Below are 12,591 nucleotides of genomic sequence, written 5' to 3' on the forward strand. Positions count from 1 at the left end.
ACCCAAAGTTCACATTGAAACCCTAAACTCCAGTGTAATGGTATTTGGAGACAGAACTCTGAGGAATAAGTGAGCCCTGGGGACAGATTCCTCATCAATTGGGGTTCTTTACAATGCAGCCAGTTCTGATGAGACCTAACAGGCTGGGGTCAGAAGGAAGGGGAGGAGGACCTCCCCTATCAGTGCACTTGGGGAGGGGCATGGGGAGAGATAAGGGGTGAGTTTGGGAGGGGATGAGGTAGGGGGCTACAAGCAGGGATACAAAGTGAATAAACTATATTCTTTTTTTTTTTTTTTTAAAGAAGTTTAGATAAATCCTGACCAAAAAAAAAGGACAGAAAAGACCTGGTTCCATCCCCACCCTGGCACCAAGTAAGAAAATGAGAACCCTAATCAGAGCCTAGCCATAAGGGTACCTTGAACTTAGACTTGGCAGACTCTGGGACTGTGTAGTATGCTTACATGTTTTCTAAGCCATGCAGTCTCCCATATTCTTGTGAAAACAGCTGAAGGCAGAAAGCAACAAGGAAGGAGTTAGGCGCTGACCTGTAGGGCCCTCAGACCATGCTGTTGCCAGGACCCTCTATTCCCTCCAGGCCTGGCTTCCCACCAGCCAAGTTGGCAGCTACCACAGCAGCAAAATTGCCTGTGGCTAAAGGAGCAGGCTGAGTGGGTTGAGAAGGGTGGGAGGAGCCTTCTGTGTGAGAAGAAAGCCAAGAAGAGCAGTAGAGGATTAAATCTCATTCCTTGTCTTCACAGAGCATTGATTTCCTCCGCAAAGGAGGGATGCTTGGAAGTGGTCACTTCCCTCTTTGACATTTGTGACCTAAGATGTAAAGAGACCTTCTGTAACCCGGATGAACTCAAGGAAATCTGCGATATCTTTCTTAGTGTTGCTTAGTTCCTAGGCTTTTGAACTAACCTAGTGACTGTGTCTGAACCTCTGTACAAATTCATGCACTGAGTTCCCCAAACACTACAGGCTGCCGGTTATCACAGCATACAGGATCCAACAGTGGGGAAACAACCACTCTCAAGGTACTAGGTGGTCAGCAGTAGAAGAGGAGATGCTGGTGTTTACTTCTCATGGGTGTGAAAGTCAAGACTTCCAGTTTACCTGAGGCCCTTCCCCAAACACAGCGCCCTGCACCCCGGTGTGAGGTACACAGACAAGGGCAGTATGTAACAGACTCTTGTTACAGACACTGTCTATTTCTGCTCACGTCCAAGAGCATATGGTGAGCACGTGGAGAGGGTGCAGGGTCTTCATTCTCGGCAGGTTACCGCAGGGCATTGGGTGGGGGGAATCCTGGGCTTTTCCTATCTGTGAAGAAGGAAGAAAATCAAGTCTTTTCTGATAGAGCCACCTAGCACTCTGAATATCTCTATCCAGAGAGGCAGGCTATAAGCAAATGGGCCTGTGTTAAGAAAAATGTGGGCAGGAGTAGGAAGAGGAGAAGAGCTGAATTGTCACCCGGGGAATGGAAAAGGTGGAAAGTAAAGGAAAGTGACAGCCAGCCTGACACAAGAGACTGCTGACCTGACATTACCTATCTATTCACCAACCCACCCACGGGCTTCCTCCAGCAAGCAACTTCCCAAACTAGATCTGTACACTCAGGTGATAAGTTTTCTTCCATGTTGACCAGGAAGGAAGAAGACATAGTTATAAAACTATTCGGACAGTGCATACGAAACTTGAAAGATGCTGTCAGCAATAGCATGTGAATATTTTGCTTGGGTTTTGTTTGATGGTAGCTTTTATAATTCCAAAAAAGACATATACATAATATTTATTTATTTATTTGTTTGTTTGTTTGTTTTGTTGTTGTTGTAGTAGCAGTTTCTATGTAGACCAGCCTGCCCTTGAACTTGCAGAGATCTACCTGACACTACCTCTCAAGTGCTGGGATTAAAGGATTGCACCTCATACCTGATTTAGGCAAAACATTCTAGAGAAATGGTCATTGTATACTTTCTTTTTCTTTTTCTTTTTTGAGGGGGGGGGCGTTGAGACAGGGTTTCTTCGTGTAGCCTTGGCTGTCCTGGACTCTGCTTTGTAGACCAGGCTGGCCTCAAACTCACAGCGATTTGCCTGCCTCTGCTTCCCAAGTGCTGGAATTACAGGCGAGTGCCATCAAGCCCATCTGCATACTTTCTTTTAAAAGTTGAAAAAGTGATCTTAGCTTAGACAAAAGATGCTAAGAAAAAAAAATGAAGGAAATAAAGGAGAAAAGAAGGAAAAAAAACTTAAGAAAGAAAAAAGAAAAACATTCTCCCACGGCACCTCTAGAAGGAGGGTTACTTGAACAGTCCTGTTTCTTCCAGCTCGTCTTTCCTAATTAGGAAAGAAAAAGCTAATTTCAAAATCCACGTGTTTATTCATAGTGGTATGGAAATTGATAACCCATAGTATATAATAGCTAGAATTGATCTCTCCACATGCCTCCATTCTTCTCGCTTGCAAACATCCACAACAAAGAAATCTAAAGCGGAACATAGGCCTGACCGAAGTCAATCATTTTGAATATTAGGACCATAGATACACTACCAGAACATCATGTTATCATAACTCGTGACTGGGTCTGACATGTTTGTTTTCCATTCCTGTAGCTGACTGGGTTAGAGCGGTGAAAGGCTACCTTTGTAGCCTAGCTCCTGGATGAGGAAGCAGGGAGAGGGAGGAGGGAAGATGAGGAGGCAGAGGGAGAGGGAGGAATGAACACCGCAGTCAGTAAGGCAGCCTGCAGTTCCTGCTCAGCGAGGGGGTGGATCACATGAAACCTAGGATTTGGAGACAAGCCTGGGCCACATGGCAAAATCCTGTCTCCTGAAGAGAGGGAAAAGGGAAGGAAGGAGAGAGAAGAAAGGAGGGACTTAACCTTTTGTAAACCGTTCTGGCTGCCCTGTCTTAGAAGTTTCTGCATGATTCTTAAGGAAGGGGCTAAGGAGCTATACAAAACAGCTTCTTAAAAAAAAAAATCAAAATTTTTATTGCTTATAAATGAAGCAGTCCCTGCTGGTAATCAGAGGGACGGGACGTATAGTAAAACTTGGTGTGGTAATATAGTCACTAATGGATGCACTATCGTGATCTAATTATTATTCCATTGTTTCAATTTTCATGGGTATATACCAAAACAAGTAAATCCTGGGTAGGGTCCTTATAAGAAATGGTTTTCAGTGATGCTAAATAATTGTTTAAAGGTCCCCCCCCAAAAAAAAATTAAGAAATTTTAATACTTAAAAGTATGCTTCAATGCTGACTAATTTATTCTCCACCATTTCCTTAATCAAGGGGCCAGAAGATTTGGGAGAGTATGGTGCATGAATATGTGTGCATTCTTGTGTATGTGTGTTGTCATTATTTGTATCACCATAGACCTTAATTATAGTAATCACTTTCAAAAAGGAACTTTCTTTTCTCTTCCAGATACTCTGGCTTTTGGCAGGCTGTTCCAGGCAAACACCTGTTGTCTGGTTATACAGAAGAACACCTGTTAGTAAAGCCACTGAGTGCTGTCAGGGGGCCCTGAAAACCTTTGTGCTTGTCAGAAGAAAGGATGAGCAACTGCCTAGGGCCCAGGAAGAACAAATGGCAGCTTACTGACTTTTAACAGAAGATGTCCATGATGTGTTTCCTTCTTCTGTCTATTACAGAGAAACACAGCCTGGGGCTGCATCATCTGTTAATGAGCAAATTCCCATACTCGGATTCCAGAAGAACTCCTTTTTGAAGGAGGCTATAGGTTAACAGGTAGGAACAATTGCACAGGTGATTATCCACCTGATATGAGTAGAAGGGAGGGCATGAATGAATGAAAAGAAGCAAAGAATATTATCAAGACAGCCCAGACAAACTTGTTCTCTGTATAACTCCAGAAAAGGATCATTCTGAGGGAGCTGGGAACACTAGATTGGTGCTACCAGTGAAATATTATTTATTAGACATCACTGGGATGTCATCAGCTTTTCCTTGACAGGTTAGATATCTACTATGGCTAATATCCTCATACAGAGAAGGAACCGAGCAAGACAAAACAGAAGTAAGGAATGTGGAGGGGCAAAAATAAAAGGCTCAAGAGTTTTCCAAAGAGATGTTCACTCTCACATGGTTCAATATGCTTAGAAATTCATGCTGATGCAGAGAAACTTCTGGGGCCTGCCTCATGCTGTGAAAGACTGCCCACAGAGCTGGGTCTCCTAAGGATTCTCTGCACCTATCTGAGTTGAAACTGCTCTCCACAACACTCTCTGGGAGGAGCTGCCAGGAGATTCTGCCTCCAGATGGATGCTGTGTCCTGTCCCTGCCCCATTGTCTCTCATAACACCAAGGTCCTCGCCTCATACTATGATCCTGTCTATTCTCGGGACACTTTGCACTGAACTCCAAAGGGGAACTTAAGGTAGATGAAAAATACTGCACACTGGAAGGAGGGAAGACATAGAGGACTTCACTTTTGGATTCGTTGCTGGTTTTTCTTTTTCTGCCTGTTCCGTATTCAACTCATCAAATATAATTCCAAATCCACATTACCCTCCCCCATTGCAGCCAGACGGAACAAAGCAGCCATCACGCCTCATGTGAATGATTGCAACCTCAGGTCTCCTTGTTTTGGGCCTTGGACATTTGCATTTTGCTCTTATCCTAGCTAAGGGCTCTGTTTAAAAATCACCATCAGTTTATACCACCCCCCTTCCTAAACCCCACCATTTCTCATTTCACTCATAATAAAAGCTCAAGTGTTCTCAGTGACCTTCAAGCCTCAACCTGATCAGGTTTTCCCCACAGAGGCCACACTGTCTGCCCCTCAGTTCTTCCAATTCAGCAACCACCTCCAGATCGCCACCAAGGCCGCTTCCTCTTTAAGTCTCTACTGAGATGTTTACTATCTGAGCAAATCTGTACAAAGCCAATCTGTAATATCTGTGCTGCCTTTTGGTTCTTTTCACCCACAGCAATTGTTTTTAGTTTTATTTTCACAAACAGTACAAAAACTGTTTTGGTAAGCATTCTGGTCAGGTATTAATTCATCAAATGCTCACATAGTTTTTCAGAAACAGGAACCATCACCTTCTTGAGTTTTGTTTTTTTTTTTTTTTGTTTTGTTTTTGTTTTGTTTTGTTTAGGTCATTAAAAATGACACATAAAGATGTTAAGAAATGTTCATATTTCATGCAGTTTGGAGCTGAGGGCCATGCTCAGAACTGTTACAGAAGCAATGCTCTTGTATCTTCCTGGCATTTATCACTCTCTAACTGGCTATAGGAGAATTCCAGTATTTTGAGACTGTATACACTCTCTGTTTCAATCTATTGCTTAGTGTGTAAGCACAATGAAAATCAGAATCTTTCCTCTGTTCAAAGTAAAAAAAAAATGCACAAAATCACACTTGAGACAGTGTGGGTACCTGATAAGCATGCTGAGTGTGTAAACAGACTGGCTCGGGTCACACCAGAACACCCAGTTCTCGGGTGCCTCAGCTGACATCCCAGGAGAAACGAAGAGGAGTGGAAGAAAGTCATTCTGTTCCATGGTGTTGTTTTTGAATGTGCCACACGGTCTCAAAGATGCTGCCTTTGTGAAACTCTCTACAATTCTACCTACTGGGTAAGTGGAGTAAGCACTTGCCACAGGAACACAGGAAAGAGACCCCTTGGACATTCACTCTTCCTCTTATGTGCACATACTTATCATCACTTAACCTATGAGATCTCACGTCCTCTGAGAATTTCTCTGGAGCATCACATACACATGGATTTGGTACAGAGATTTGGTAAGAATCTTTATAACCTTTCTGGTCATTGATTGGAAGGAGAAAAACTAATACATCTTGCCTTTGTACCTCCCTGACGTTAATACACTGCCATCCCGAATGGGATTGTTAACCACGCTCAGCCTTTAGGGAGACTTTGCTGATAACTTCTTAAAGGGAATCACGGGGAGCTTTGGTCCGTGCAAATACTGGGGACTGGCACACACATTGGGATGAGTATGAATTGACTCAAGATGTAATCCTCCAGCAGGAAGAAATCAGCACACACAACCATCAGTCTGTAGACTGGCTGCATGAGCTGTCCTGTAATGTCTCCCCAAACAGCGAGCTCAGCCTGGGAGCAGGAAGCACGGCAACTCTGAGATGGGCCTCCCTCTCTCGAATTCTTGGCTCTCCAATAGGGAGCAAGCTCCTTCAGCTCCCTGAGCCCCAATTCCTTCCTTTGGAAGGCGGAAACGGCAATCAGGCCTCTCGCTGTACTGTTGTAAGTGTGAAAATGTTGTAGCTTCGGAATCAGTACTGCCCATCCTCTGGGCCAGGACTGGGAGAAACCATTTCCACCGAGTGGTAGAGCGCATCTCGAGCAGGCTTTCCATTTCTACGTTAGATCACTTCAGTTCTGTAAAGAAAACGCAATTCAACTTGAGTCGTAAAATATCCCAAGGAATTTCTTCTGACATAATAGCGCCGGATGACAGGTGGAGAAATGACAGCCCTACAATTTGACAACCATCACACCAGGGTCTTAGAGGCTGCGAAATGACAGTCTCCCGAGCCTTCCTGTTACTGGAGTGACGACATTCAGGCGCCCACATCTCGTGTTCTCCGTGAGGGTAGCTATATCTCTTTCAGATAACAAAGATACCTGTCATGGGTGCCAGAACTAAAGCCTTAAAATGACACTCCATTTGTCAAATCAGTGTGTTAAAAAAAAAAAATCTATTTCTTCTGGGAATGTTCTTAGCCTGCCTACATATCGAAGGCACATTAAAGAAACCTTCTTGGGTGAAAAATGTAGAAGAATTCACGAATAGAAACAAGAGCAGATATTCCACTCACGTGGGGGAAGATTAGGGATCCCCAGAATCACACAGCTCCGCGAGGGGTACTTAGTCCTTTTCAGCGTGAAGATCAGAGCGCAACAGGATGGTAGTAGCCAATGGCACACTTGATTTGCATTTTTTTAACTTCCATGTGGTAAAGCTCATCTTCTGGAGGGCACTTGAGTCTTGATGGTTATATATTAATCACTTCGGCCAAGGCTTTAACTTGCTGTTAGTCTGCTGGAGGTATGAAGGGCTGGTGGGATACCTCAGTGGGTAGAGATGCTCATCAGGCAAGCGTGGGGACCTTAGTTTAATCATCAGGACCCACGAAAGGTGAGAAGAGGGAAACGGTACCTCTGGCCTCCGCGCATGTGCCGTGACACCTGTGACTTCCTCAAACCCGCCCGGACTCCAGCACCTTCCCACCCCATTAGTCAATCACACACACTAATCATAGATAGAAATGATAAAATATGCAGCGCAATTTAAAGAGAAGCCATAGGAGATCTGATCCTTTCTGGAAATCCTGAGAAACGCAAACTGTGAAGAAGGACTAGAGGAAAGGCGTTCGGGTTTCTGTGTTTCCAAATGAGCCCTCCACAAACCACACGTTTTCATATTTCACCGCTTCAGTTTAGAATCTACTTTCTCAAAAGGGTTTCCTGGTCCACCCCAGATCTAGACGAGGTCCTCCCAGGCTGTACTTTCAGAGATTTTCATTCTTTCTAAAAAATTTCCCTTTGTTGTGTTCAGGTAGATTCCTTTTTTTTCTTTTTTTGCACAGCTAAATAGTCTTAATGCCTTCCTCTCCACACACCTAACTGAAGATACAGGCTGAGTGTGTGGGAGGCACCACTGGTCTCTCCTGAAAACAATATTTGCTCTAACATCATCTTCAAGCACTAGATTAAATCAAACTCTTAACTGTTTTTCCTCCAGTGACTGGAAAAAAAAAATATCTGTGTGAATTGAGAGTATCTGAGGGGAGGAGAAACTCAGGAGCAAAACCTATACTCGTGATGGAATGAAGCCAAAGTGAACTCTTTTGTTATTTTTTAATATGAACTTACTTCTTAACCATAAGTGGTTCTTCACCTGGAGTCACATGACTTTTCATAGTTTATAGTGGGCACTAAACTCCAAGCTAGGCTGTCCACATTAAAGATGTCTGCAAGAGATACTGCCAGAACATCTGCGAGCAGTCTTTGCGGGCCATAATAGGGCCGATGCGCGCTGAACTCGATGGCTGTGACTGCATGCACACTAAACCAAGTCCGCCAAAATCTCAAGCGTGGACAGGGGAGGGCTCATGAAGTCGTACCCCTAACCCAGGAGCTTTCGGTAATCGGGGGTACTGGTGGAGGGAGTCAGGGATGCTGGCTCTCAGGGACTACCCATGTTTCAGTAGGTGGTCCTACTCTGTGTAGGACAGAGTAGCACAGCACGAGGTGGACTCAGTGGGGTTAAAAGGGGCATATGGGGCTGGAGAGATGGCTCAGCAGTTAAGAGCACTGGCGGCTCTTTCAGAGGTCCTGAGTTCAATTCTCAGCAACCACATGGTGGCTCACAACCATCTATGATGAGATCTGGCGCCCTCTTCTGGTATATATGTAATAAATAACTAAAATAAATCTTAAAAAAGGGGGGGCATATGAAGTTGGGAAGGAAAAATAGGAAGAATGGGGGAGCTATTAGAGGGTAGTGGATGAGGTGATAGATCTCATCAAAATACATCAGATGCATGTATAAAATTCTCAATTATTTTAGTAAAGCATGTCTGGGTTGAAAGATGTTCCCAAGGTTTGGTTTCATATGGCATGGCTACAGGAAAGGCTGACAGGGAGAGGAAAGGGAGTCTACAACAGAGTAGCCAAGAGAGAGGTATGCGTGACTACCCAAATCCACATGTGTGTTTGTGCAAAGTGCATGAGTTTACCAACTTTCCTAGAGATAAGAGAACTTGAAGGCCATGAACCCTTTATACACTCAACGTCAGGGAACCGGCCAAGGCATTCCTCAGGGGTCCACTCCACTGGGAGCTACCACTGCTCAAGTAAGTGCTACCAAATTCTTATTCTTAGGCCACAACTGAATAAACGCTGTCTGGAGAAGATCTGCATAAGTTCATGTTAGTCAGGGTTCTATTTTTGTTCTTTTTATTGTTTTATTTTTTTGTATTGAGTCAGCAATGAAGATATTTAAGAAACTATTGACCAGGTCATGGCTCATATATGCAATTCCAGTACTTTGGAGGATGGGGCCAAGAGGATGGCCATCAGCTGAAGGACACTTTGGGCAACAGAGTGATACCCCAGCTTAAAACTAAAACAAAACCTCCAAAACTCACACAGTGCCCACATACAGGAGTGCCCCCTAAAGATTATTCATATGGTTAGACAGGTCAAGTACCTCTTTCATGTATCAGCATCTCCTCACTTGTGAAGTATAAAAATGTGAGGGTGACATTTGGATGATCACTATCGGACTCTAAATAACAAAACGAATGAAATAAATCCCAGTTCACTTCCATTTTGATCTCAGGCTTCAACAAAATTATAGCTTCCTTCAACCAAACTGCCTTGAAGGGTAGAAAGAAGATGCTTGGGTCCCGAATACAGTGCTTATCGGTGTGCAGCTGTCACCATGCTTCTTCAACATATGACTCTTCATTTCCTTGTGAACTAACATAGGAAAGTAATCAGGAGGTCCTCAGTCTTCTACGGCAACAACACTGAGGGATAGTAGTTTCTTTCACGCTTTCAAATACCACTGTTTTGAGAAAAATGTTTGAATTAACGTCTTTAAATGGTGTTCGGTGTCCAATGACTGTTTAAACTGAAGTTAAGGTAATAAGTCCCCTGCACTTAATAAAAAGGGGGAAGTTTTGTATTTGAAAAAAACAAGAGAGATTAGATATAAACCCTGAGAGGGAAGCACAGAGCAATGATGCCCAGGTATTTGAGCTTCTTGCGTTCACAGGAACACCGGTACCAGAAAATGTGGTCACAGACGTCGACATGTGAAGAGGAAGAACACTGTAACTCACGGCCAAGTTTGGTAGATGAAGTGATGACTTGTCCTTTTCTCCTTTTTGGCCTTTCTTTGAGAATAGAATTTTGATTTAATATTTTTAAATTATTTCTTCCAGGTTTGGAAACGCCTTTCATTTCGCTTAACCTTTGGAACAGTGCCAAAGATCCTGGATTCCTCCAGATTTCAACCCCGTTTCTTACATCATGCATTAAATAAGATATGACACATGGACAGGACGGGGTCCTACAGCTATTAAGCAACACAGAAAACCCACCTATTTGTTACAGGCACAAACTCTTTGAAAGATGAAAATCCAATGGTATCAAAAACAGCTTTTTAGTATATTTATTCACTTTCTATCCAAACCCTCTCTTTTGCATTTTAATAGAATAAGAAATACAAAGAATGTAGAGAAGATTCCACTCTTCACATAACATGAAAAACTTGAGAGGACAGAAGAATCTTTAAAAAGAATCCAAAGCTGTGTCTTGCTGCCACTTCTTTCACTATGGAAAGAAGAATGAGGCATAGTGTTTGTGTCCCTGTGGTTGTGGGGAAGGACAGAGAAGAAAGAAGAGAGAGCAGGAGAGAGGGGAGAGGAGAGAGAGAGAGACTACAGAGCTGGCTCCAGGATTAGCAGGTTAGACTCATATCCACCGGAAATGCACTAGGGCACCGTAGAGAAACTATGACAAAACTGACTCGTAGGAGAAGAATGGGAGGTCAGGGCATGACCTATCAACCCTACTGCTTCCTATATACAGTATTCCTCTATGTACTGGTTGAAGACATCAGAACTTGAGGAGAAAGACTTGAAGTAGAAAATTGGCTACACAACTTCTCATTTGAGCTAGGACCCTTGACAGATGCATGCAGTACTAAAAGTATTTGGGCTAAAAAGAGATGGTGACAAGTACCATTGTATCTACAATAATCTCCATATCAAGTTCTTCCTCATACCTACTCACTTTTCCATGAATGCAGTTACCACCTGCCTAAGCCAAGATATTCTAAATTAACATATATTTCTCCAACTTTCTATCTCCCACACCAAATATGAACAATTTTTTGCTTTTTGTATACTTATTTAATTATGGGAAAAAGTGCTTCAATTAACACAAAATTCATCACCTGTCCTCCTTTGCTTTCTATTGCTGTGACAATAACCATGACAAAGTTCAGCTTGGAAAAGGAAAGGGGATTTGTTTTGTTTTGTTTATGGATTTCAATCATAGTCATTACTCAGAGAAGCTAAGGCAGGAACTCAAAGCAGGGCAGGAACCTGGAGGCAGGAACTGAAGCCAGGGCCATGGAAGAATGCTACTTACTGGCTTGTTCCCCATGATCCTCATTTAGCTGCCTTTTCCTATAGCTCCCAGGAAAAGGGAGCTACCTGCCTAGGGGGTGGCACCACCCACAGTGGGCTGGCCTCTCCTACACCAATCATTAATCAAGAAAGTGTCATACAGGCTTGCCCACAGGCCAATCTAATGAAGGTATTTCCTCAGTTGAGGTTCCCTCTTTACCCACACAGCCTGCACTCGACACCCATACTTTCTGTCTCTGCACTTTCAATTGTTCGAGATACCTTACTAAATACAATATATTATTTACGTATTTTGTGACTGGCTTGTACTTAGCCTAAGTCCTCAAAGTTCACTGATATTTTAGTGTGTGGTATGACCTCCTTGCTGCTTTTCTTGGTTAGATACCACATTGTGTTTACCCAGTGAGCTACTGATGGTCCTTGGATTGCTTTCATCTCCTGGCTGCAGTCAGCAGAATCACAATGAACTTGGATCCAGTACATCTTTAAGACCATACTTTCAATTATTTTGGCTGCAGAATTGGAATTGCTGGATTATAAGATGTTATAATTACTATGGAAAAAAAACGAAGGGAGAGTCCTCAAAAGCTTAAAACTATACCTTACAGTCTTCCCACTCTTTTCATATCTTCATGATCCTGCCCTTTTCCATCACTGACAGCTTAACATTTCTCTATTAGGCCTAATTGCTGCTCATTGTTCTCACACTTCAGCTTTGCTCCTCCTCTTCACATTCATCTTAATGTTATTAAGGTTATCAAACTGCAAATCTGATACGTCGTTCTCCTACTTGAGACCTTCAGTGATTTCCTGTGATGTTCAGCATATAATACACAATTTCGTATCAGAGATATAGGCTAAATAAATAAACCTCATGAGCCATTTTTGCTTATTTCTCTTAATCACTGCTTCATTGATAATAAACTAAGCCTAGATTCATAAACCCTAGGTGATAATCTTTCTCATTTTCTTGACTTTATACTAACTGTTTCTTTGGCTCTAATGCCTTTCTCAATTCCCCCATTATTTGTTTTTATCTTTCAAGATCTTTTTTTTTTCCAATTGTGTTCTCCTGGAAGCACCATCTAGTCTTCTTCCCCCTTGGGTCCATACCACTCCACCATTTGTCTCAAACATAGCACTGTCCGTAACTGCATGTTGATTGTATGTCCCCTCTTGAGCCTGTACATTCCTTGAAGTGAAGGGATTCCATGAACTCCAGAGAAGCTAAGACAGGTAACCCTGCCATGGCATTTCCAGGGACTCCTGGATAAAGCTTATAGTGAGCACCATGAGATATTTATTAAAGCTTTATTAATGCATTTACATTCACACTGTGAAAATATGTCTCCACACCTGCGTTTCCACCATTTATCATTTCAGTTCAGCAATTGCTTTATTATCCACA

This window comes from Psammomys obesus, unplaced genomic scaffold (assembly GCF_907164565.1).
Source record: "Psammomys obesus unplaced genomic scaffold, mPsaObe1.curated_primary_1811, whole genome shotgun sequence".
Classification (NCBI taxonomy): Eukaryota; Metazoa; Chordata; class Mammalia; order Rodentia; family Muridae; genus Psammomys; species Psammomys obesus.